Raw genomic sequence first — 25,739 nt, 5'->3', positions numbered from 1 at the left:
AAATCCAAAATTCTGGTACCACCAAAAAAATGTAAATATTCAGAAATGTTTCATTTGAGTTCAGAAGATATTATAGCTCTTGTTTGTATGTGAAAGAATATTTCTTATACATTGAAATAATTATTTAACTTAGCACCGGCATAAAATTCCTAAAGAATCTGATTAAGATAAATTGAGCAACTGGCTTCTTAGTTCAGGCTTGTTGTTGTTATTGGTCTTGGGGCTTCAACTCAAGGCCTGGATGCTGTTCCTGAGCTTTTTCACTCCAAGTTAATGTTCTACCACTTTGAGCTACAGTGCCACTTCCAGTTTTCTGGTGGTTAATTGGAGATAGGAATCTCATGAACTTTTCTGCCCAGACTGGCTTTGAACTATGATCCCCAGATCTCAGCCTCCTGACTGTGATGCCAGCTAGCATTACAGATGTGAGTCACCAGCACCTGGCTCTCATTTCACTTTTTATTACTACCTTGTAGTCCCTTGAGATCTTACTAGGAAATGGTTATTTTTTCATTCAAATAATGTCTATTAGTTGTTTACAAAGCAGAGGAGTTGTCATAAATAATGTTTTCTTTTCAAAACTGGAAAAAATCTAACTTCTGACAACCAGTAAAACCTAAGGTGTTTATTGCTCAAGGCTAGCACTGTACCACTTGAGACACAGATCCACTTCTGGGTTTTATGGTAGTTAATTAGACATAAGAGTCTCTTGGACTTTCCTGCTTGGGACTGGCTTTGAACCATCACCCTCAGATCTCAGTCTTCTGAGTAGCGAGGATTAGTAAGCCAACGATGCCTAGCTGAAAACAATTTTAAGCCTCATTTCTAATTTATCTCTTATTCAACTTTACTAGCTGTTATCTTGAAACAAATCTCTTAACTAAAGAAACAAAAAATGGATTAGGGTACATATATTGACAAATGGTAGTTTTTGAGATTGAATCTGTGACTGCCTGAAAAATCACTTGATCATAAAGATACTTGTTTCTTAAATATACCACTTTCATAATAGACATGACAGACAATCCAAGTTTAACTCTTACTAGTCAGAATCTAGATTCAGTATATGAGAACACTTAGTTTATTTTGTTGACCATTAGTACAGATTAAATGATTATTATATGTAAGACTGCAGGATGTATATGACATTGAGTAAGAAATAAGGAATTTATAAGCTAGTCACAAAACAACCATACAGTCCCTATGATATAGATTAATACTATAGTAGAATAAAATGCAAGTGGGTATGATGCTTAGATATAGGGATTGCTCCTGGAAAAGATCCAGAAAGGCAAGAGGCATGAATGGTATTTTTGGGGGGTCTTGAATTAGATGAAGTGGAATGACAAGCCAGCATGAGCCAGAGGCGTTGAGGTAGAAAATTATAGGTCATATTTAGACAATCAGGAATATTCCAGATGAGACACATAAAATGAAATCAAGAGATAGTGTGAAAAGGACACTTCAATTTAGAGACAGATCCCTAGATCTAGAAGATAAAAGTTGAGAAAAATTTGAGATGGTGAGGTAGAAAATTTTTCATGGCTTCAAGCTCCTTGAATCTTGGCCATCTGCTGAGAAGAAGGGAGATTTGAGTTATTTTTAGACCATTTATTTCAAGAACATTACTCAGTGATTTTAAAATATTTACTATATATGAGATATATGTCTTGAAAGGCAATATGCCTCTCCAAGATGACAGTTTTGTAGATAAAGTATATGACTTTTATTCCTTTCATCTTCTAGCCTTGGTTTTCTTGCTATCATAGAAAACACAAGGGGCTAAAACATAAGAATGGAATCTAGGTTTTTTTTTTCTCTTTTTTTTCTCCAAATTTTTATTATCAAACTGATGTACAGAGATGGAATCTAGGTTTTTATGACTCCTAACTCACTTTTTCCAGGAATGGTAAGGTCTACTGGCCTGATAGTGATTTTTATCTTGGAAGTAAATGTATATGATAGGACCATAGCTTTTTCAAATAATATTAATTGGAGAAAATTTTCTGAGGAAAAATTTTATTAGTTATAGTTACATAAGTTGGATAAAGAGTACAAACAGAGTATAAGGGAACAAACGACAAAAAGAGAAGGAAACAAAAACAGCAACAAAGGAAAAAAACCGAATTTCCATTTGCTGGAGTTCATTTCGATAAATTTTATTTTATATGACCAGATACAACAAGTATTATGCCTTTGTGTTCCTTTCCTAAGATATCTTCCTGTTGTCTCACTGTGTGTGAATGCCTGAGAACTTAAAAAAAAATATGGCTGCCTAGTCTATCCTACAGAGATTTGTGTTTAATTAGTCTGGAGTACAGTATGAGCTTACTAAAATCACATTATAGTTTAAAAATCTCTAGATAATTTTAAGTTTAAAGGACAGCTACAGTTGAGATCCATTTCTATATTGTACAAGAAGGTTGTCTTTCAACCTATCACCTGATGTAAAAGATATTTGGGAGGAGCAATGGTTGGGACTAGGGAAGTAAACATGTTTGAGACACAGAGTGTTGCCTAGGTTTAAGTTTTGGGTTTATGCAATGAATGAAGGTATCATTTACTGGGACAACAAAAATATGCATTCTAGTTGGGAAAGAAAATTAAACATGAGAATTGCCTTGCTTTAAAATTTTATTTTTATCTTTAAGTAGGTGTACAAAGGAGTTACCATTCAACAAAGCAGTTTATGAATACATTGCATCTTGATAAATGCCTTTAAATATTTGAACTTACCATGTGGAAGAAACAAATAACATTTTACTTCTAAAATAACATTTTACTTCTATAGCCCACTATATTAAAAAAAAAAAACCCCAAATACCTATATTTAAAAAGTATACAGTGAGCTGGGTGCTGGTGGCTTACACATGTAATCCTAGCTACTCAAAAGGCTGAGATCTAGAATTGTGGTTCAAAGCCAGCCCAGACAAAGTCCATGAGACTCCTATCTCCAGTTAACCACAAAAAAACTGGAAGTGGAGCTGTGGCTCAAAGGGGTAGAGCACTAACCTTGAACGCAAAACCTCAGGGATAGCTCCCAGGCCTTTCAAACTCTAGTACTGAAGAAAAAGCAAATAGACGGTAGATAGCCTGGATAATAAGACCCTGCCTCAAACAAAACGAAAGAAAAACAATTATGCAAAATTACATTTTGTTGAATAAAAAAATCTTCATAATTGTTTGAGGAATTATCTCAATATGGACAAATACTTGACTGCTTTTATTCAAGAGAGGAGATTATATATGGTGACCACTCAAACCAGCTATCCAGTAGGAGACTTGCTGTTCCTATTGGAGGTTTAATCTTCAAAGAAACTGAAATGGCATTCAGTTTCCCACTGCTTTTATTTCCAGAAGGTATGCACTCATTTGCATAACTAATCTATCTTTTCTCCCCTCAGAGACAGTTTTGAACTCAAAATTTGGTGTGTAGGTCATGATTCATATGTCAGAGGAGAATTAGAATCTTGCTTTAGGTACTTGGCAGAGTCAGGATGTGTTTCCATATATAGCTGGAGAAGTCTGTTGCCCATTTTGGCTTGAGAGGATCTTATTAAAAGTTCCTTCCTGAAGTTCGTTCGTTCGTTCGTTCGTTCGTTCGTTCGTTCGTTCCTTCCTTCCTTCCTTCCTTCCTTCCTTCCTTCCTTCCTTCCTTCTTTCCTTCCTTCCTTTCTTTTTCTTTTTTTTCCTTTTTTTGCCAAGAAACAGCAGTGGCCATTAAAACTGTGTGTTGGAAGAACTAAGGTTTGCTTCAGTCTAGGACTAGCTTTATGCCCTGAGCACCTACTGCAGCTTTCCCTGGTTGCTCTCTTTTTAACATGTCCATCTGTGGGGGTTAGTCGTTCATTCCTTCCTGGCTGGTTTTGTACCCCTGGGAAGCCCTAGGAGTAGCCTTTGCAGAGATGAATCAAGACAGTGCCTAATTTCCCGAGTCACAGCTAGAGGCTCCTTGGTTACTCTCTGAGGAAGGCATCTGTTTACCTCAGAGTTCCCTCTCTGGAAGGGTATTTTGAATTTTGGATGGCGGCCTAGAATTTTGGAGATCAGAGTTCTCTGGGGAAAAGTTGTGCTAGTAGCAGTCAGCCTAAAAAGTTTATACTGTCTGCTCTTTGCTCAGGGTCACATGATGTAGTAAATGTTCTTGGGAAAATGAGATGTTGAGGTGACCCTCAATTCTGGCTTTACACATTCTGTAACTTTCAAGATAATAGTGTAGGAAAATAGAGGATGAGCTCTCCTAGTATCTTTTTCCCTTCATTTACATAATGTACTTCTTTCAAGCTCATCTGCAGGTTAGGTTGAGACAGACCTGTATTTGAATCTTGGACCTCCTATGAGGTGTGGAATTGGTAAAGATAATGTTTCTTTGGACTTGTTTTGCTAATATGTCAATTAGGGTTAACAATGCCTGTTGCACAGGAGTTTAGGTATGGATTAAATAGGATTAGGTGGGTTAATTTATATAAGGAGGATAGCAGATCTTTTCAGCAAAGCAAATGCTTTTAATTAAAACAACATGAACTTTGGAAATAGTTACATTTGAATTCTATTCTGATTCTGATTACTAGACTTAAGATGTCTGGGCATTTTTATTCTGTAATCTTTGGCTTCATCCTATGTAAAACTGTCCTCCTCAGACAATTTTAGAAGGCTGAGGAGAAACGAGGGAGGAGGTAGCAAGTTTGCTAAGAAATGTTCTCACTGCCTCACATGTGAAACTGTACCCTCTCTGTACATTTGACAATAAATAACCCCTGTGTACATTTGACAATAAATAAAAAAAATTAAACCTTCAAAAAAAAAGACGGAAGTGGTAGAAATTCTATCGGTAGACATTTAAGAAGTGTTATCGTTCCTACTCCAAAAGCGTTTCCCAATTCCTCCCTTACTTCCTCAAAGACGTTTGCTCCTTTTCTGACCCTTTCAGGTTTACTGTTTTTGTTTGTGATCTCACTACATGACTTATTTTGTTCTGTTTTTACAATGTCTGCTTCTTCCCCATGTATAGTCAATTACTTTCAAGCAGAGTTGCCACTCGGTTCTGTATTTTCACAGGAGTCCCATGTTGAACCAAATTCCTATCTTCCCTAGAAAAAAAATCTCCTTTCCTCCAGTTCTCTTAAGCTTGAATTCCAAGTTAATTCAGAGTGAAATCTTAACATCTTTTATTCCACTCAAACATACTACAGTAAGTTACGGGAGAAGTAGATAACTTTATGTCCAATGTAATGCGTATTATATTTACTATGTAGTTCAAAGTCCAGTTATTGTGTTTTTTATGACTTTTCTGCAAAGGTGTAGGAGAGAAGCTTATTAAATACTAAGGTTTATTTAGAGGGACTGTACCTTAGCAGCAAAATACTTGCCTAGCATGCAAAAGACCTTGGGTTAAGTTCTCAGCACTGAAAAAAAAAAATCTAGAAAAAAAAGTAATGGGCATAATATTAATTGAAAAAAACACCTAATCCTGTATATATTGAACCATAGTCTTGAATATGGATACTTTGGGTACAGCATACATTATTCAGAAAACCTAAGCCATATGGTTGTATATTTGATTATCTTTTAATAAGAACTTATCACTTTATATAGATGTATTTGAGAGTTAATATCCCAAAGTCAGATTTTCTTCAAAAACAGGAAAAAAGTCAGGAGTATTTCAGACATGATAAAGGCATAAACAAATTAGCTCTCTGTGATTTTATTTGGTTTTGGAGGATCATATATTGCTTGCAGGTATTAAGAGTATTAGGTAGGAAGGATGGGGGGTGTGGTTCTTAATACTGTTAATCATTCCCTTCTTTTTCTTCTCTTCTTTATTTAGCATCCTGCTCACTTTGTGTGGAAGGCTTAATATGCTGAGTCCAGAATATGATGTTGACATGAATAATAGATCATGAGTTTCCAGTAAAACTTGGGGCAATGATCTGTAACATAACTGGTACCTTTGTCCCAGGTCCCAGTATATACTGCCCCTGGGCCCTGTTAAACACAGAGCAGCATTCCATCCCCTCCAGGAATGCATTCCTTGTATGCATCGGAATCTCTGGGAAGTTTATGCTTTTGAAGAATGGGGAGAGGTGTTATCACTGTACACAACTTAACACTTATTAGGGTTATTTCCTAATGCCCAGACCCCCCGCCCCCCCCCCCCATTAAAAATACATTTGAAGTTGGGTGCCGTGGTTTGTATCTGTAGTTTCAGCTACTTAGGAAACTGAACTGGGAGAATTGTTTGAAGTTAGGAATTTGAGACCAGCTGGGAATAATGAACATGGCCCTGAAAATGAAACTAAGCAACAACAAAAACCATTTGAGCCTCTTAGTTGGTTTTTCTAACTGGGCGAGGCATATTAAAACCTTTCTCTTTCTAGATCATCAGACTTTGGTTTGGGAAAAGTCCTTTGACTTTAGCAATGTAAGCTGAAATACAAAGAGATAAAATGACTGGGGCAAAGCGGAAGTTGTACATTTAAACAAGAGGATTGGAAGTGAATCATTTTCCCTATTGGGTGACTTCATATGTGTTCTTCTGGAGGCTTTTAGTTACTAGGCAAAAAATGCCTCTGAAAACACTTGGAAAATATGTATGTATATGTTAATCCTCTTTGGTACTCTAAATCCAGTTTGCCAAATTAGAGACCCATATGCTAATTAGGTTGTGAACTTTATTCTGCATCAATGATATTCAGCTGTGGAAAAGCTGTGTTAAAGCTTTCATAGCATAAAGCGCAAATAAAGTAGCCAGGAAAACAAATAAACAAACAAAAAGGGGCAACCATTTTTCAGAGATGTTGCAAAGTGACCTCAATTAGTTAGTCATGAGGGATTATTAGGCTGCTATGTTTTTCCCTTAGATAACATTTACTTGTAGCTAGATGTCGGCAAAAGTTATATAGCAACTTCATGTATTCTTCTACAAGTACAATGAATCAAGACCTATCCAAATTCCATCTTATGAACAGATATATATATATATATATATATATATATATATTTTTTTTTTTTTTTTGCCAGTTCTGGGCTTGGACTCAGGGCCTGAGCACTGTCCCTGGCTTCTTTTTGCTCAAGGCTAGCGCTCTGCCACTTGAGCCACAGCGCCACTTCTGGCCGTTTTCTATATATGTGGTGCTGGGGAATCGAATCCAGGGCTTCAGGTATACGAGGCAAGCACTGTTGTCACTAGGCCATATTCCCAGCCCACGAACAGATATTTGTAAAGATGTTTTTAGGTTGGCAATTATTAGACAACTTGCTTTACAAGCTTGAGAAAGTCTTAAGTGGAAGAAATACTTTGTTCATATGTTTCATGATAGATTTACTTAGGACAGATAAGATGATAGTATTGTAGGAGCAGTATTCAGCTAACTCTATCATAATCTTCTAAAACTATGGTTGGATTTAGGGTTGTTAAGAGATGAGCCTTTGAATCCACTGTGGAGGCAAAGGTTATTTTTCCACATATGCGCATGCAGTATCTCTGTGAACTTTTTCTTAACCAATTCAACTATCTTGAATACTACTACTACTACTTTTGCCAGTGATAGTTTATTTTTGACATACATTATCCTAGTTAATAGGCCATTAAATGTTTCACCAAGGAAACATATTTCTAACAATCATTATGCTGAGTAAGTTAGGCTTCTGGTCACCACCATGGATAAGAATCAAATGAAATATTATTACAACCACTAATGTGGCCTTTCAGATTCAGTGTTAGCTGACCATTTTCAGAGTGTAGATGCCCAGAAAGTGTGACTGAAATCTGAAGCGCTTCAGAGTGAATCACAAATAGGATGATACAGGTGCAAAGAACAAATAAAATACAAATAAGTGAAAATATTGTTTGTATTTAGTATTTTAGTGAAAATATAAGACCCTGTGTTTCTTTGTCAGTACAGAGGTTTGAACTCAGGACCTTGCATTTGGCTGAGCCACACCTCCAGACCTTACTTACTTTCTGAATTTATATTTTTATGTTAAAGTACTCAGTACATTACAAAGATAGTGTTACACAGCTTTACCAAAGAACAATATTTAATCAGTTAATTCAGTAAGCACTTATTGAGTACCTACTGTGTGCAGAGAATATGGAGCTGAAAGGTCACAGGTGGTTTTATTTTTTGTTTTTTGTAATAGGGTTTGAACTCGGGGCCTTGGCTTGCTTCCTTTGTTGGTATTCTACCACTGGAACATTCTTCTTCCCTGAATTTTTGCTATTATTTTGGAGACAGTTTCACAGACTTTTTTTTTTTTTGCCTGTGTTGGCCTGTGTTGCCTGTGCTCTTCTAGAATGTATCCTTCTGAATAGCTAGGATTACAGCTATGAACCTCCAGGGTCTGGCTGAAATGTCATTTTTTTTCCTCTCCATCTACATGTGATGAAGGGGTCAGGTCACTACAATATGAAGCAATGGCTGCACAACTGCAGGGGTGCCCTTTATTACATGTGAGCGGCAGGCCCTGAAATAGTGACCTAGAAGAGAGCAGCACAGTGGCGGAGCAGAGCTGATGTTTCCTCCTAAGATAACCTGGAGCATGACTCATATTGTGGGAATTAAGAGTTGGATACAGGAACATTTGTTTAAAATTGGATGTAGAATTCTTCCCAAGAACCAAATACCATCTAGAGCTCCAGAGATCTTGTTTTGGCTGCATGCCTTGTGTAAGAACAGTCCATCTTCCAAAGAAGATTGAATTAGTTAATAAGTTTAGAGCTCAGTAGAAGTTTAGCCTGCAAATAATCTGCTCTTATTTTTTACAAAAAAAAATGTTTGGAAATGGCAATTCACCAGATTTAAGGTGATTTCAGTAAAAGAAGTAATGGCAGTGTCAACAATGCAAAAATAAAGTAGCACGAGTTGTATGTAAGCAATTTTGTTTTCTTTCTGATTTTAAGTTGTTGGCAGGTTTAGTACAGAATACAACAAATATGCAATAGAAATTCAGACACACTTAAAAAAAACAAGAAACTGAAACAACCTATTTTCTCATAAAGAAATTGAAACTTGCCTGGCGCTGTGGCTCACACCTGTAATCCTAGCTACTCAGGAGGCTGAGATCTGAGGATCACGATTCAAAGCCAGCCTGGGCAGGAAAGTCTGTAAGACTCTTATCTCCATTTGGCCAATAGAAAATCCGAAGTGGTGCTGTGGCTCAAGTGGTAGAGCACTAGCCTTGAGCTGAAGAGCTCAGGAAAAGTGTCCAGGCCCCACGACTAATAACAACAACAACAAAAATCAAAACTTGAAATTAATCTAGATTCTAGAAACTGTTGTTATCTCATTTTGACAGAATAGTAAAGTATACCTGATCAAAAAGCAAAAGGTTATAAAATAAAATACATTGCCACTGTTGATTCTTATTACATGCGTCCATTGGTGAGTTGATGCAAAATTAGAATGTCTGAGTTCCCAAATACAAGGATAGGTTCATTAAAAGGGGGTGAAATATTGTAGGATATTCAGGAATTTCATTAAATGAAGTAACTAGTTGCTCTTTACATCCTACTCACATTCCCACTCTTATTCTTTCCATGTATACTTGTTCTGTTTCCAACTGCCAAAAGTCCCACTTCTTTATAGGAGGGCCTCCTCTTCATCTAAAGGGAAATTTTTAACAGAAATAAAATGTTTGCTTTCCAGAAGCTACTAAAATAAAAATTCCTAGGAACAGCGTGACAAGTAGTTCCTAGGTACTGGTGCTGGGAGCTGAGCTGGTAGCATTAGCTTTTAGAGAGCTGGATGGCCATACCTCAGTAAGGATGTCAGTTGGCTTGATGATGATTTGAAGCCCAGCATCACTTATTTCTCTGAGGCACTGGTACCCTGTTTGTATCTGATAAGGCAGTGACTTCCCTTCCATCTCAAAGCTCCAACTAAAGTGCTAGTGGGGTTTGATCATGGGAAGATTGGGAGGCAGTGAGAAACTGTTCTTTTACTGGAGGTACTAGTTGTTGTGACATCTAGAAATAGCCTAAGATTTCTCAGAGGCCAGTGGGGAGAAATGACTAAATTAGCATCAGGTCATGTGCCAGCTTTAGTTGCTACAGTGGTAGGCATAGGTCTGCAGAGGGGATCACACAGTGGCTGTCACTTGGTACTTGAGATACTGAAACCTTCCTTTGTCATAAGCAGTACATCCTGAAGGTAAAGATTGCTTATAAAGAACATTTTATTCAGGGTCAATATTTTCAGCACTAAGATACTTCGTTTTCATTATTGTGAGTACTTATCATTTTGGTTGTGTTGTTGTTGTTGGTAGTGGGACTTGAACTCAGGGCTTTGACACTAACCCTGAGCTCTGTTTTTGCTCCCAGCTAGTCCTCTGTCATTTCAGCCACACACAACACCACTTCCGGTTTTCTAGTAGTTAATTGGAGATAAGAATATTCTCTCATTCTCTCCTCATTCTCTCTGCAATCTTCCTCCCAAAGCCTATAATCACAGTTTGATCGTGTGAAAAATAGCAGATAAATCTTGAGGGATATTCTACAAAATACTTCATTGGTCCTCTTCAAAACTATCAAAGTTATTAAAAACAAGAGAATGACAATTTATCATGTCAACTAACCATAATGTGGTGTCCTATACAGAATTTTGAAACAGAAAAAGGATATCAGGTAAAAATGAAGAAAATCTGAATAAGATGTAGATTCTAGTTAGTTATGATATATCAAGAATGATATATTCACAATAATAAATGAGTCATGTATGTAAAATTTTAATAGGAAAAATGAATGGGGTATAAGGAAACTGTACTATCTCCACAATCTTTCTATGGTCTAAATTCTAAAATTAAAGATTATTTTGGAAACTGTGGTTTAGGTAAAAGACAATTTTATGACATTAAGCAAGCAATAGTGACATGTGCCTGTAATCCCACTTAATTGGGAAGCAGAGGCAGAAGAATATTAAATTTAAAACTTGCCTGGGAAAAGAAATGGCAAGACCCTTTTTCAAAAACAAAAGCTGAGGGATGTAGTTTAGGTGGTATTGTCTAACATGAGGTTCAATTCCTACTAACGCGCGCGCGCACACACACACAAAACCATGAATAATATACAGATAGTAAAAGTGTTTATAGTGCCAGAGATTGTTTGTTTGTTTGTTTTTGGCCAGTCCTGGGCCTTGAACTCAGGGCCTGAGCACTGTTCCTGGCTTCCATTTTGCTCAAGGCTAGCATTCTGCCACTTGAGCCACAGCACCACTCCTGGCCGTTTTCTACATATGTGGTACTGAGGAGTCGAACCCAGGGCTTCATGTATACAAGGCAAGCACTCTTGCCACTAGGCCACATTCCCAGCCCAGTACCAGAGATTTTTGTTTAACGTGAAATTAAAGAACCAGGCAGGATAAAGGATCCAAAGATCAATCACATGTATAAGCTCAAGAAAACAGAAATAATGTGCACATAAAGGTGAAACTACCTTCATTCACTGTGAGGAAGGAAAACCATTTTACACTTTATTGGACAGAACAGAATTATTTTTATCATAATCAGTAATCTTCTACAATTTATAGAGTTGAAAACTAATATTCACAGAGTTTACATCAGATACTGAAAGGGTGTTTTTTTTTTCAAACTCATTTTTTTCTTTATTGTCAAAGTGAAGTACAAAGTACATTTCTTATCCAACTTGTTACCTCCTCCCTCGTTTCCCCCCCCCCATGTTTTTCCCTCACCTACCACCTCCCCCACTTCCCTCTGCTCCCATGAGTTGTACAGTTGGTTTACACCATATAGTTTTGTAAGTATTGCTATTGCATTGGTTTGTCTTTCAATTTTGTCTCTCAATTTTGGTATTCCCTTTCCCTTTCCTAGTTCCAGTACACGTATATAAGATATCCAGGGTACTAAAATGAGTTACAGTGATATCAGGGGTAAAACAACAGGAAAGAAATATGGTAGGTTGAAAATAACAACAACAATGATATACCACTTGTTCCCATAATCTGAAGTTCATTTTGCTTAGCATCATCTTATGTGTTTACATGTGCATAGCAGCTACTGTGATCTTCTGCTAGGTCTATCCTAGACATGTATTAATTATTCCCAATGAGGGAAACCATAGAGTACATGTTTCTTTGGGTCTGAATCACTTCACTTAGTATGATTTTTTCCAAGTCCTTTCATTTCCTTATGAATGGGGCAAAGCCATTCTTTCTTTTTTTTTTTTTTTTTTTGGCCAGTCCTGGGCCTTGGACTCAGGGCCTGAGCACTGTCCCTGGCTTCTTCCCGCTCAAGGCTAGCACTCTGCCACTTGAGCCACAGCGCCGCTTCTGGCCGTTTTCTGTATATGTGGTGCTGGGGAATCGAACCTAGGGCCTCGTGTATCCGAGGCAGGCACTCTTGCCACTAGGCTATATCCCCAGCCCCAAAGCCATTCTTTCTATAGAGGCATAGAATTCCATTGTGTATATGTACCACATTTTCTTGATCCACTCATCTACTGAGGGGCATATGTGTTGGTTCCATATTTTTGCTATGACTAATTGTGCTGTGATGAACATAGTTATGCTGGTGGCTTTGGTGTGGTCTTGCTTGTAGTCTTTTGGGGCTGCTGGGTTGTAGGGGAGCTCTGTTTTAGCCTTCTGAGGAACCTTCATACTGCTTTCCAGAGTTGTTGAACAAGCTTACACTTCTACCAACAATGTAATAGGGTTCCCTTTTGGCTACATCCCCTCCAGCATTGGTTATTATTAGTTTTCCTGATAATGGACATTCTTACTGGGGTGAGGTGGAAACTCAATGTTGTTTTGATTTGCATTTCTTTTATGGCCAGTGATGTAGAGCACTTTTTCATGTGTCTCTTGGTCATTCTCATTTCCTCCTCAGAGAAGTCTCTTTTTAGGTCTTTAGCCCATTTGTTGAGGGGGCTGTTGGTTCTTTGAGGATTTTTTTTGGAGGAATTTAATTTTTTGAGTTCTGCGTATATTTTAGATATGAGGTCTTTGTCTATTGTATGGCCGGTAAAGATCTTCTCCCAATCTGTGAGCTTTCTATTTATCGTGCAAGCTATGTCTTTTGTGGTGCAGAAGCTCTGTAGTTTGATGGAGTCCCATCTGTTCAACCTTTCTTTGATTTGTTGTGTTTCTGGGCCTTTATTAAGAAAGTTTTATCCTGTGCCAAGGTTTCTCCTATTCCTTCTTGTAGTGTTTTCAGGGTATCTGATTTTTATCTCGAGGTCTTTGATCCATTTGGAATGGATTTTGGTGCAGAATCGTATGTAAGGATCTAATTTTAGTTTGTTACAGGTGTTGAACCTGTTTTTCCAGCACCATTTGTTGAAGAGGTTGTCTTTCTTCCATCCTATTTTTTTAGCTCCTTTATCAAAGATTAAGTGTCCATAGTTATATGGGTTCATTTCTAGGTCTTCAGTTCTGTTCCATTGGTCCTCAGGCCTGTTCTTGTGCCAGTACCAAGCTGTTTTTATTACTATAGCTTTGTAAAACGGCTTGAAGTTTGGTATTGAAATTCCTCCAGCACTGTTCTTTCTGCTTAGGATTGTTTTTGATGTTCTGAGTCTTTTGTTGTTCCATATGGATTTCTGGATTGCTTCCTCTATTTCATTAAAGAATGGTGTTGGGATATTGAGGGGTATTGCATCGAATTTGTACATAGCCTTTGGCAATATTGCCATTTTCACAATGTTAATCCTCCCAATCCAGGAGCATGGGAGGGTTTTCCATTTCCTCAGTTCTGCTTTAATGTCCTTTTTCAGATTTTTGAAGTTCTCATCATTGAGGCGAAATGGTGTGTGTGTTTTTTTTTTTTTTTTGGCCAGTCCTGGGCCTTGGACTCAGGGCCTGAGCACTGTCCCTGGCTTCTTCCCGCTCAAGGCTAGCACTCCGCCACTTGAGCCACAGCGCCGCTTCTGGCCGTTTTTCTGTATATGTGGTGCTGGGGAATCGAACCTAGGGCCTCGTGTATCCGAGGCAGGCACTCTTGCCACTAGGCTATCTCCCCAGCCCTGTTTTTTTTTTTAACCAATGTATAATTTTCTTTTTTCCCCAGTGCATTCTTTTATTTTTTTAAATTTAATTTTATTGTCAAGGTGATGTACAGATGGGTTACAATTACATACATAAGGTGGTGAGTACATTTCTTGTCAAACTTGTTATCTCCCTCTCTTGCTTTTCTCCTATTTCCCTCCCCGTAGTTTCTTCCCCCACCATGTTGTACAGTTAATTTCCAACATATTGTCTTGTGAGTATCACTGTAGCATTGGTTTGTTCTTTGTCCTTTGTCTCATCATTTTGATGTTCCCCTTCCCTTCCCTAATTCAGATAAACATTTATACAATACCCAGGGTATCAAAAATCAAATGCAGTGACAACAGAGGATAAATCATAAGGGGGAAAACAAAGGAAAAGAGAAATAACTACACATAGTATATTAAACAACAACAACAAAGAAAAACTTCTTGTTTCCCTGCCTTGGAGTTCATTTCACTTATGTGGTCATATGTCCATTGCTATTGAGATACTGTGATCCTCTTCTAGGACTACCCTCAACACATACTAATTATTACCAGTGAGGGAAACCATGGAATCTGTGTTTCTTTGGGTCTGGTTTATTTCACGTAATATGATTCCCCCCCGCCCCCCCCCAGGTCTTTCCATTTCCTTATGAATGGGGTGATGTCATTCTTTCTATTGAAGTACAATTTTTTTCATAGTACATTTATCCACATGTTGTTTTCTGTAATGATCTTTCAACTTAACTAAGACATATTGAAGTTGGTCTTGGAAGTTTACTTTCTTGCCAATTCTCATCTTCTTTTTGTCTTTGAAATCCTTATTTACTGACTGTCTTTAGGATTATTAGTCCTGTCTTGAAATATCTTAGCTCTCAGCCTTCCTGGCACATGGCAAGGAAGATGCAAGATTGCATTTTCCATTTCTCCTGAAGTTAGGACCATGGATATGTGACTTGTAATGGCCAATGGAAGGAAAGGGAAAAGCCACTTCCTCTTACTTCCAAGAGGGCTTGCTTTAAGGGCTTGTTTTGAGAATTGCTCTCATAAGTGAGGAAATACATGTCTGGGTTATAGTTTCTATATGTGTGATTTTTTAAAGTAACTATGGTGACGAGAGCTCCCTTTCATGACCTATAACATGACTGAGAATTAAATTTTATTGGAAGTCACTGGAAAAACAGTCAAAATTATTAAGTCAGGTAGAATTCTTGGATCTGAATCTGACTACACCATATGTGAGGACAAATTAGTTAATAACCTCGTTGTGTTTTGACTTCCTTATCTGGGAAATGAGGATAATGATAAATGCTTGTGCCATAAGATCATTTAGGATTATATAAGGTAATATATATCTATCATCATTTCTTACAAAGTCAATGATATCTGGGTCCTTGTTTATCTGTTGGTCATTTTCTTGTATATCTTTACATCACAATTTATAGAATATTCAATACAAAAACCAGTCTTCAATTAAAAAAAAAAAAAAGGGAACCTCTGCCAATCTCAGAAGTCCACAGCCTTTGGCCTTCTCTTTGGTGTGGCAGCCAGTGGCATCTTGGTGTGAGAGGAGTGATGGTAGGTGAACTGGTTAATGTCTTCAACACTCCATGCCTGAGTCTCTACTCAGGGTCAAAGGCTACTTGGTGGGACTTGTGGGACTCACCAGGACACTCTTCTCTGCCTTTTTAAATTCCATATAGTCATGTTTCTGTTCAATCCAAAGGTGACTTTCTTGGAGCTGGAAAGTGTTTTGGTCAGCCCAGGGAGGGTGTGCTGTGGAGAGCTGTCCTGGGCCACAGGGTCTAAGGAACAGGTGGAAATGCCACTCTTTACTTTTCTGAAGAACAGGGGCTTTGGTAAGGAGAAGATCTCAAACTTCACAAAGCCATTCTTTGCCCTCAGTGGTTTCTTCAAATAACTGTAAGCTGTGGGGGACTGTATATGCTGTGGAGGACCATGCCATAGGGTTATGCCTTTTTTTTTTTCTTCTACAGCCTCTTGAACTTAGTAGGATGACCCAACTGTCCTCTCCCTCTTTTGAGTTGGCCAAGAGACACTCTGGGGCAGACCAACGCCATTGACAGGGAGTGCACCAAGTTTCAGCTTCCGTTTCAGGACCTGGGCACCATCTGTCATAGAGCCTTTGGGCAGCAGGTCCCAGAGGAAGCTCTGGCTTGGGTCCCCTTCAGGACTCCACAGATGACATGGACTGCCAGCTGCCTCTGTGATCTGCTGGCTCTTTTTCTTAGTTTCTATCTTACTGTGCCTAGGGATGATGTAGAGAGGCTCTGAGCTGCTCTCCTCCTGGGTAAGGGGTGCAGCCTCTACTGTGGCTCACCCTCACATGCCTGCATAGTCTTCCTCTCTGGCCTCAGCCTCTCTCCATGCTCTTTGCTCAAGGATTGGCAGCATGGTTCCTCTTGGTTTTCTTTCTTTTCTTTTCTGAACACTGCCTCCAGGGTCCTCTTCATCATCAGGAAAGACCTTGCTTCATTTATTGTCATCCAAGTTGGCTTTCTCTAAAAGTTTCTTTCTTTTTCTTGCACTTTCCTTGACTGAGGGTTTGATCACTTTCAATGCCCTCAGCAAAACTAAGTTGAGCTACATTGCCTTTAGGAAAATTCTTGGAATGTCTTGACTAGTGTGCAGAAATGCTTCTGATGGAAAGGAGGGGGTGGTTTTTTTTTTTTTTTTCCTGTTGGTTATTTCCAGGAGTCAATCAGGAAGAGCTTTACAGTCACCCAGGATTGACCCTGGGTCCTCATAGGCAGCACCCGTCATCATCTTCTCTCTTGGGGAAACATTTGTCCCGGGAAATCTTTCTTCTACTGGCTTTTCTCCATGTGGTCTCACTTTTAGGAATTGCTTTTCCAGAGGAGTGCTTGCCGTCCCCTCTGGTCTTTCAGTCTCCTGTTGGTCCTTTTGGTTTTTAGCTCAAAATGCATGCGTGATGTTGCTTGTTACAGGTTTGAATATAACATTGTGAGTGTAGCACTGTCCAAAACAGAGTGGCTCTTCCTACGGAGTGGGGTCAGGGGGACAGCTGTTTCACACACTGTTTCAGAGTGATCCCTGGAAGATTTGCTTGTTATCATCTTTCTCTCTTGTGCTTTTGATGTTGAGTGGCTTGTGAAACATGAAGAAATTGGATACTACAATGTAGTATGAGATCTTAAATCAGACAGAGCAAAGTGACTAAGGAAGACTTTCTTGGAAGTATAAGTTGTTACTATTTTTTTTAGCTCTGGAAATAGAACCCATCTCTTCTTAGTTATTAGCATTATTTTATTATTTTTTGTGAAATTATTGGAACAATTACAAAATATGTAGCAAGAGCAAGTATATAATGAAATATGAAAATGGGATATGAGAAGGGCCTATTCACATAGGCTTACCCTTATTGAAATAATCATAGTTCGAGGGAGGGGTAACAATGTTCGACCAGAAATGTACTCATTACTTATGTAACTGTAACCCCTCTGTACATCACCCTTACATTAAAATAAAATTTAAAAAAGAAATGATCATATTAAGTACAGTGTATAGTATAAAAACCTGAAGTCCTCTGCCCTCTAGAAGAATATATATAGAATCAGGGGTGGAATAAATTGGCATACTCGCTACAAATTTATGGCAGCTGTTTTCCAAAAGTGAGCAAATATCCAGCATTATTTGCAAGCCAATTCATTATTCTTGACAAGCCAAAGCACAAAAACCTTTTTCTGAATTTAATTTTATTGTCAAGGTGATATGCAGAGAAGTTACAGTTGCAAGTGTAAGGCAGTGAGCACATTTCTTCTCATACTTGTTACCCCCTCCATCATTTTTCTTCCACCTTCCCATCTCCCCCGAGTTGTACAGATAATTTCCAACATATTGTCTTGTGAATGTCCCTATTGCATTGGTTCACCCTTTATCTCTTGTCTCACCATTTTGATGTTCCCCTTTCCCTTCCCTAATTCATATAAACATATATACAATACTCAGGATACCGAAATCAAATACAGTGATAAAAAGGGATAAAAATATTGTTAAAATAACATCAATAAAAAACTTCTTGTTTCCATACTTTGAAGTTCATTTTGCTTAGCATCATCTTATCTGGTCATATGTACATAGATATTGAGCTATTGTGATTCTCTACTAGGACTATCCTACAAATATACTAATTATTACAGATAAGGGAAACCATGGAATCTATGTTCTTTGGGTCTGGGTCACTTAGTATGATTTTTTCCAAGTCCATTTCCTTACAAATGGGGCAACATCATTCTTTCTGATGGGAGCATATAATTCCATTGTGAATGTATACCACATTTTCTTGATCCATTCATCTACTGAGGGGCACCTGGGTTGGTTCCTTATTTTAGCGATGGTAAACAATACTGCAATAAACATGGTTATGCTAGTAGCTTTAGCATGACCTTGTTTGTGATCATTTCGTTAAATGCCCATAAGTAGGATTGCCAGGTCATAGGGGAGCTCTATTTTTAGTGCTTGAGCAACCTCCATACTGCTTTCCACAGTGGTTGATCACGTTTACACTCCCACCAACAGTATAGTAGGGATCCTTTTTGGCTACATCCCCTCCAGCATCTGTTATTAATAGTTTTCTTGATAATGGCCATTCTAGCTGGGGTGAGGTGGAATGTTTTTTTGATTTGCATTTCTTTTATGGCCAGAGATGTTGAGTATTTCTTCATGTGTCCATTGGCCATTCTTATTTCCTCTTCAGAAAAGTCTCCCTTTAAGTCTTTAGCCCAGTTACTAATGGGGAAGTTGTTTCTTTAAGGATTTGTTTTGAGGGGACTTGAGTTTTTGAGTTCTAAATATGAGGCCCTTGTTTGTTTTATGGCTAGTGAAAATCTTCTCCCAATCTGTGGGCTTTCTATTTATCTTGCAAACTATTTCCTTTGCCATGCAGAATGCCTTTTGTATTTTGACTTATGAACAATTGAACTTCTCAGCCTAGTGAAAAGGATATAGAGATTCCATCAAAGACATGCTTATGCCTTTAGTATCTAATGGGTGTATTTCTTCTGAAAATTTGGTTAATAACAAACAGTAGCAAATCATGCAGGTTATATGTCATAGTTACTTACAATGGCATGGAACCTATGAAACAGAACAAGACACCCTTGTTAATTGGTGATGAAACATTACTAGTTGAAATAAGAATATGTGCCTTAATTATAATTATTGGTGTAAAATGCACTCATATTTAACTTTGACAGATGTAAGCTTCTAATAAGACCATGAAATTTAATTAAACATATAAAAGTTAAAGATATATAGATAAAAATTTAACAAATAGGTAAGTTTTCTTCTGCCTTGGAGAAATTCACCCACACTTACCAAGATCTCCCTTTTTATTTTTAAATTTCTATGTGTATTTCATTCTGGTCTCATCTCAATACCTCTTACTATTTTTCCCAGTGGAAATGGAATATCTTTGAATTTAAGGTCCAACAAAAAGTGTGTAAGTCCCCAAAACACCAATAGACTTCTCCAGACCCTATTGGTCTTTGTTTTTAATCAGAATATTTATAAATCTTGCAGTTGGTATCTCATAACTGTGCAAGCTTGAGTTATCTTTATATCTCATGTTTCTGTTTTTTTCCCTTTTGTACTGAGCTGAGTTACTTAAGGAAAGCATCCTATGTAGTTGTATTTCTGAGCACAGAGAGACAAATATGGCTGACTGATGTATTTTTAATTGCTGGGGAATTGAAAGCAGTCATATCTTAACAAGACATTTTTTTCAAGTGTATCTTTCATTGGTATCAACATTAATAGAAGCTCTGATAGGATTAACCTTTAGGTTTGACTTTTGAGTTATGACAAATCCAGCAACAACAGTAGAAGCTGCAAGCCTTTATCTGCTATATAGTATGGTAAGGACTTTACACATTACGACTGTTTAATTCTCACAAAAACTGTTATTACTGGCACTGAGGAAGTCTAGGAAAACTAAAGAACAGAAGACTAACAGTGGTTAATGAAGTGAAGTCTCACAGAGCTAGAACTCACTTCAGAGAACTGCTCATGCTTGCCTGCCAGTCTGGATAGGCAGTTTGCTCATTTTAACAACCTTCTCATTCTTGGAGTCATGAGCAGAAAAGTATTCATTAGGCTCAAAGATAATCATTTCCAATGGAACCACTGGAACAGAATAGAAGATCCAGAAATGAACCCACAGACCAATGGCTGTCTAAAATTTGATAAGGGAGCCAAAAATATAGGCTGGAAGAAAGGTATTCATTATGTTCTGAGGACTGTTTGAAAACTCTGAGCCTTTATAAAAATTAAAGATTTAGGGTTTCCATAATAATCTGGAGTGATCTACAGCTGAACACAGAATAAATGAAAGGAACACACACTTTCAGCTGTGATTTTCCTACCAATTTGTTGAATAAGTTAGTGCAGCCAGACCATTCTGAGCATAGTTTGTTATTAGGGCTCTTTTAGAGATGGAAAGTGCCTTATAAACAGATTAATAATACATCTTGATTGTTTTTCTGATGAACTTTTTTTTTTTTGCCAGTCCTGGGACTTGGACTCAGGGCCTGAGCAGTGTCCCTGGCTTCTTTTTGCTCAAGGCTAGCACTCTACCACTTGAACCACAGCACCACTCCCAGCTTTTTCTGTTTATGTGGTGCTGAGGAATCGAACTCTGGGCTTTATGTGCAAGACAAGCACTCTACCATTAAGCCATATTCCCAGCCCTTCTGATGTACTTTTTCTTTGAGACAGTACTAGTTTTTAAACTCAAGGCCTCAACATTCTCAAATAGACACTCTTATTGCTGAAGTACATCTTCAGCTTTGATTTTTGCTGGTTCTCAGAGAGGTAGTCTTACTTCCTGCCAGGGTAATCACATGATCTGCCTATGTTGTCCTTCTTGCTACTTAGGATAGCAAGAACACATCCTACAGTCCAGCACTTTTTTTTTTTTTTTTTTTTTTTTGGCCAGTCCTGGGCCTTGGACTCAGGGCCTGAGCACTGTCCCTGGCTTCTTCCCGCTCAAGGCTAGCACTCTGCCACTTGAGCCACAGCGCCGCTTCTGGCCGTTTTCTGTATATGTGGTGCTGGGGAATCGAACCTAGGGCCTCGTGTATCCGAGGCAGGCACTCTTGCCACTAGGCTATATCCCCAGCCCAAGTCCAGCACTTTTTAAGAAGGGGTGTCAGGAACTTATTTCTTTAGGGGCTGGCCTCAAAGTTGCTGTTTCAGTCTTTTAAGAGGGAGGTGTGATCCACCAGCTCATACTGATACAATTCTTAGTTGCTCATTCATGAATATACTCAATAGGAAATAACATGCAGTTTACCATGGAAAAATACTTATGTATTTACAAAACAATCAACTTATTTGGGTAGCAAGGTGAAGAGTATGAAAGAGGGTTTGTTTATATGCTATGGAAATATGTTGGGGAAGTTTTAAAGATTAACTTAAAAATCAGTTTAGCTTGAATTTTTGGTGGGGTGGTTCAGTTCTAGCTGTGGATTGCTTGATCTGTATTCAGCTTTTGATAAGAAATTCTCTCCAAGTGAATATAGTACACTGAGGTTTTCTTGATTGAACACTGTCAGTTTCTAGTGGTTGGGATTGAACTTTAATGTCTGCAGTGTGGTGGTTTATAGTTCTTCCAAGTCATAAATATAACATTAAGAATGTAAGGTTGGCATGTTGTAGCCATTCAAGCCAAAGTGAAACCCTGTACTCATATCTTATAAAGTATATTTTAATGGAGAGAATAATATGCTGTTCCACTGTTTTAAAACCCAAGGACATCTATCACAAAAGTTAATAATCTACATGTTGTGCTTAAATTACAACTTCCCTTCATCATTTATTCACTTGCTCACCCATTCACTCAGTCACTCATTCTGTCTTCCTCTGTGTTATCATCTTCTCACACCTTTATCAGTAACCTCTTCTCATTTTGATATCTCTTCTAGCTGATGATCTGATTTTTCTACTCAGTTTTACATGCTTTCCAGTATAATAATTTTTGAAGTCCCTCCCTTCATAGAATAGCTGCTTTTTCTTCTGGAACCCAGCTATGGTTTTGTAGGTCAGATATTCCTCATTTTTTAAAAGTGTGGTCCCTGGGATATTGCTGTTGAGGAGTGCTGTGGGCCTTTGGGAGGAGAGGTTTTGTGGGGGACTCAGGTCACTGAGGGTTGCCCTCAAGGGTAAGTATGGAATACTGGCCCTCTCCTCATTCCCTTTTGCTTCCTGGCTATGTGCTCTGCTATGCTCTTCCTGCTATTGCCATTTGGCATTTCCACCAGAGGCCCAAAGTTATAATCTAGCTGACTTTGAACTAGAACTTCCAACACCAGGAACCAAAATGAACCTTTACTCTTTATAAGTTAACTGTCCCAAGTATTGTATTATAGTGATTAAAGCAGACTAAGGCAATTCTAAACATAGTCTTTTTAAAAAAATAATTATGTATTTATTGTCAAAGTGATGTACAGAGAGGTTACAGTTTCATATGTAAGGCAGTAGGTACATTTCTTTTTTTTCTTTATTTATTGTCAAAGTGATGTACAGAGAGGTTACAGTTTCATATGTGAGGCCTTGGGTACATATCTTGTACTGTTTGTTACCTCCTCCCTCATAGTCTTTTTCTGAAGGTCATCTTTCATTCAAACTATGTTGTCTGCTAGTTATAGCTTTTGGTTTATTTTGTGCAGCCTGTTTCCCTTCTCATTTTATGCATACCTGCCTACTGTTTTACAATGTGTGAACTTCTTGTTCATGGCATGCTTACAAATAACTCTTCAAACTTCAGTAGGCTTGTTGTTTTTAACCTCTTAGTACAAGAATAGTTTCAGTAATATGGCAGTAAGGCTTCAGAGCTCCCAAAGCATCACTGTAGGAGAGATCAGAGCTGATTAGGGAATAGAGGATCCAACACTGGGAACTCAAGAATAGGCAGTGACATATGGACAGAGAATGACATAGTGTGTTAGGTGTGGGCTGAACCCAATTGGAGATTTTACACTGTTGTTATACCTTTTCTAAACACAATAAGAGAAATTGGTCCCTGATCCTATTCCGTTTTCTCAGACTCTTTCCATGTCATCGACATAGTCTTGTTCAGTGTGTCCCTGGTTGAGCCAATCATAACTCTCATATTTTTGTTATAAGCTTTCAAACTCAAATTATACTTCACTTAATACTTTAGTAACTTGTCTCTTTAACTTAAACATTTATTTGAAGTTATTTTCTAATCATTATAACAAATACTTATTATCACTTTCCTTAACTATAAATAAAATGAAAACTGTGCTTTTATGTACTTAATCTTTCTCAAAATGTCTCCCTCCCAGCCTCATTGCCAGGCAGGCACATTACAGCTGAGTCTGAAGTCTATTTTTTTCTAGAAAAGGAACAGTGGAAGTCTTCTGGTTTATCATTTACTCTAAAGCAAGCCACTCAAAAGTTAGTGATTTATAATAACATTCTATTATTATCTCCCATGGTTGTTGTGGGTTGACTTGGTTCATTTGATGGTTTTAGAATCTCACAGGTTGTTTAATTTGACAGCTAGGCTTGAGGCTGTGTGGTTCTTTTATTTGGGCAATGAATGCTGACCCTTAGCTTGGGTCATCTGGTGCTAGTTGCCATACTGCGTACATACTGACTTCTTTGTGTGTATCTTCTTCCCACATGGAAGCTGTTTCAAGAATAAGTGTTCAAAAAGTTCTTTATGGGCTGGGGATATGGCCTAGTGGCAAGAGTGCTTGCCTTGTATACATGAAGCCCTGGGTTCAATTCCCCAGCACCACATATATAGAAAACGGCCAGAAGGGGTGCTGTGGCTCAGTGGCAGAGTGCTAGCCTTGAGCAAAAAGAAGCCAGGGACAGTGCTCAGGCCCTGAGTCCAAGGCCCAGGACTGGCCAAAAAAAAAAAAAAAAAAGTTCTTTATGGACCCTGTGAGGACCTTTATGAACTGTCTTTAACCCACAACATCTTTTTTTTTTTTGGCCAGTCCTGGGGCTTGGGCTCAGGGCCTGAGCACTGTTCCTGGCTTCTTTTTTTGCTCAAGGCTAGCACTCTGCCACTTGAGCCATAGCGCCACTTCTGGCCATTTTCTGTATATGTGGTGCTGGGGAATCGAACCCAGGGCCTCATGTATATGAGGCAGGCACTCTTACCACTAGGCCATATCCCCAGCCCCGTGACCCACAACATCTTAACCTATTAATCTATTGATTAAGAGGTTACTAATCCCATTGAGAATAGCAGCAAATAATCTGTGGTCTTTAATTTATCTGAGTGGTGTTAAAGACTCACATCAAATTTAGATGTTATTTGTGATGTAATGAGAAGATGAACGAGAAAGGGGAATGGCTTTCTCACTATGCATTTTAGTTACCTAATTCTCTCTCCATTAATTATCGTGGTGGCCAGTGACAATGAATTTTATTCACTTTCTTAGTAACATACTATGTCTATTGCCTTTGGGACTTCAAGTGTGAATTTGGCTGGTTTCCTTATATCATTTTGAGGATTACATTCTGTCTTTTGTTACTGCTAGAAACAAAAAGGAGTGAGGTAAAAGCCAAAAGTAGCATTATAATAAATAATTTTGGTTTTTTTCAAGGCAAATAGCCAAGTATTACATAAGTCAACTCACAAGGAATCTTTACAAGAATTTTGGAGAAGTGGCTACACTATTTTTCCAGATTTGGAAACTTCTCTAGCTCACTTGGGTAGTCTATTTATGAAGATGGATTTTTAGTAAGCACCTTTTCTCACGGTTCAGGTTTCTGATTCCCATGGATTGAATAGTATGGTTCTGTTCCTAAAATGAAATAAATGTCAAAATCTTTATGTACTATGGAAAAATGTTAGGTTAGGTGACTTGTCAGGAATAATCTAAATAGTTACAACATTTTTAGTGAAGTTATGGATAGATTACATGAAAAATCAACAAATAAGGTATACTGTTTTCCTCTTTTCAGGAAAAGCACAAAGGACCTGTTGTTTTTTTTTTTTTTTTTTGCCAGTCCTGGGCCTTGGACTCAGGGCCTGAGCACTGTCCCTGGCTTCTTTTTGCTCAAGGCTAGCACTCTACCACTTGAGCCATAGCACTACTTGTGGCCGTTTTCTATATATGTGGTGCTGGGGAATTGAACCCAGGGCTTCATGTATACGAGGTAAGTGTTCTTGCCACTAGGCCATATCCCCAGCCCCAGACAAAGGACCTGTTTTGTGAGAAATGCACAATTTAAGCTTAAATATATTTGGAGCAAGCTGTCATTTTTATAAAAATTTAGTGGCATTAAGTTTTTGGTGTGTGTGTGTGTGTGTGTGTGTGTGTGTGTGCTGGTCCTGAACTTTGAACTCAAGCCCTGGGCTCTGTCTCTGAGTTTTTTCACTCAAGTCTAACGCTCTACTACTTGAGTCACAGCTCTGTTGGTGGATAATTTGAAATAAGAGTCCCACAGACTTTCCTGCTTGGACCAGCTTGGAACCATGATCCTCAGATCTCAGTCTCCTGAGTAGCTAGGATTACAGGGGTGAACCATCAGTGCCCGACTGGCATGAAACTTTTTTTTATTGATGTATATGTTTATATCTGCATTATATCTGATGGAAAACTTTGCTGAATCCACCGTATTTTAAAGAAAGCAAAACAGAGACAAGACAATGATGTGGATATATTTCAGATGGGTTTGGGTAATCTGTGTTAACATTCTCTTTTCTTTTCTTTCTTTCTTTTTTGTCAGTTGT

The 25,739-nt window shown here is 38.2% G+C and overlaps 1 protein-coding gene and 1 long non-coding RNA gene across 2 annotated transcripts in view; both read left to right on the top strand.

Annotated features, from left to right (window-relative positions):
* Plcl1 (phospholipase C like 1 (inactive)) overlaps positions 1-25,739 on the top strand; it is a 312,974-nt gene that overhangs the window by 96,806 nt on the left and 190,429 nt on the right. The gene's annotated exons all lie outside the window — the stretch shown is intronic.
* Positions 1,901-24,588, top strand: LOC125350432. The gene is made up of 3 exons (XR_007210745.1): positions 1,901-2,025; positions 4,452-4,455; positions 24,575-24,588. It is a non-coding gene; the product is annotated as an uncharacterized LOC125350432 (long non-coding RNA).

This window comes from Perognathus longimembris, chromosome 4 (assembly GCF_023159225.1).
Source record: "Perognathus longimembris pacificus isolate PPM17 chromosome 4, ASM2315922v1, whole genome shotgun sequence".
Taxonomy (NCBI): domain Eukaryota; kingdom Metazoa; phylum Chordata; class Mammalia; order Rodentia; family Heteromyidae; genus Perognathus; species Perognathus longimembris.
The sequence above is the reverse complement of the archived record's forward strand: the minus strand, read 5'-3'. Positions and strand labels throughout refer to the sequence as shown.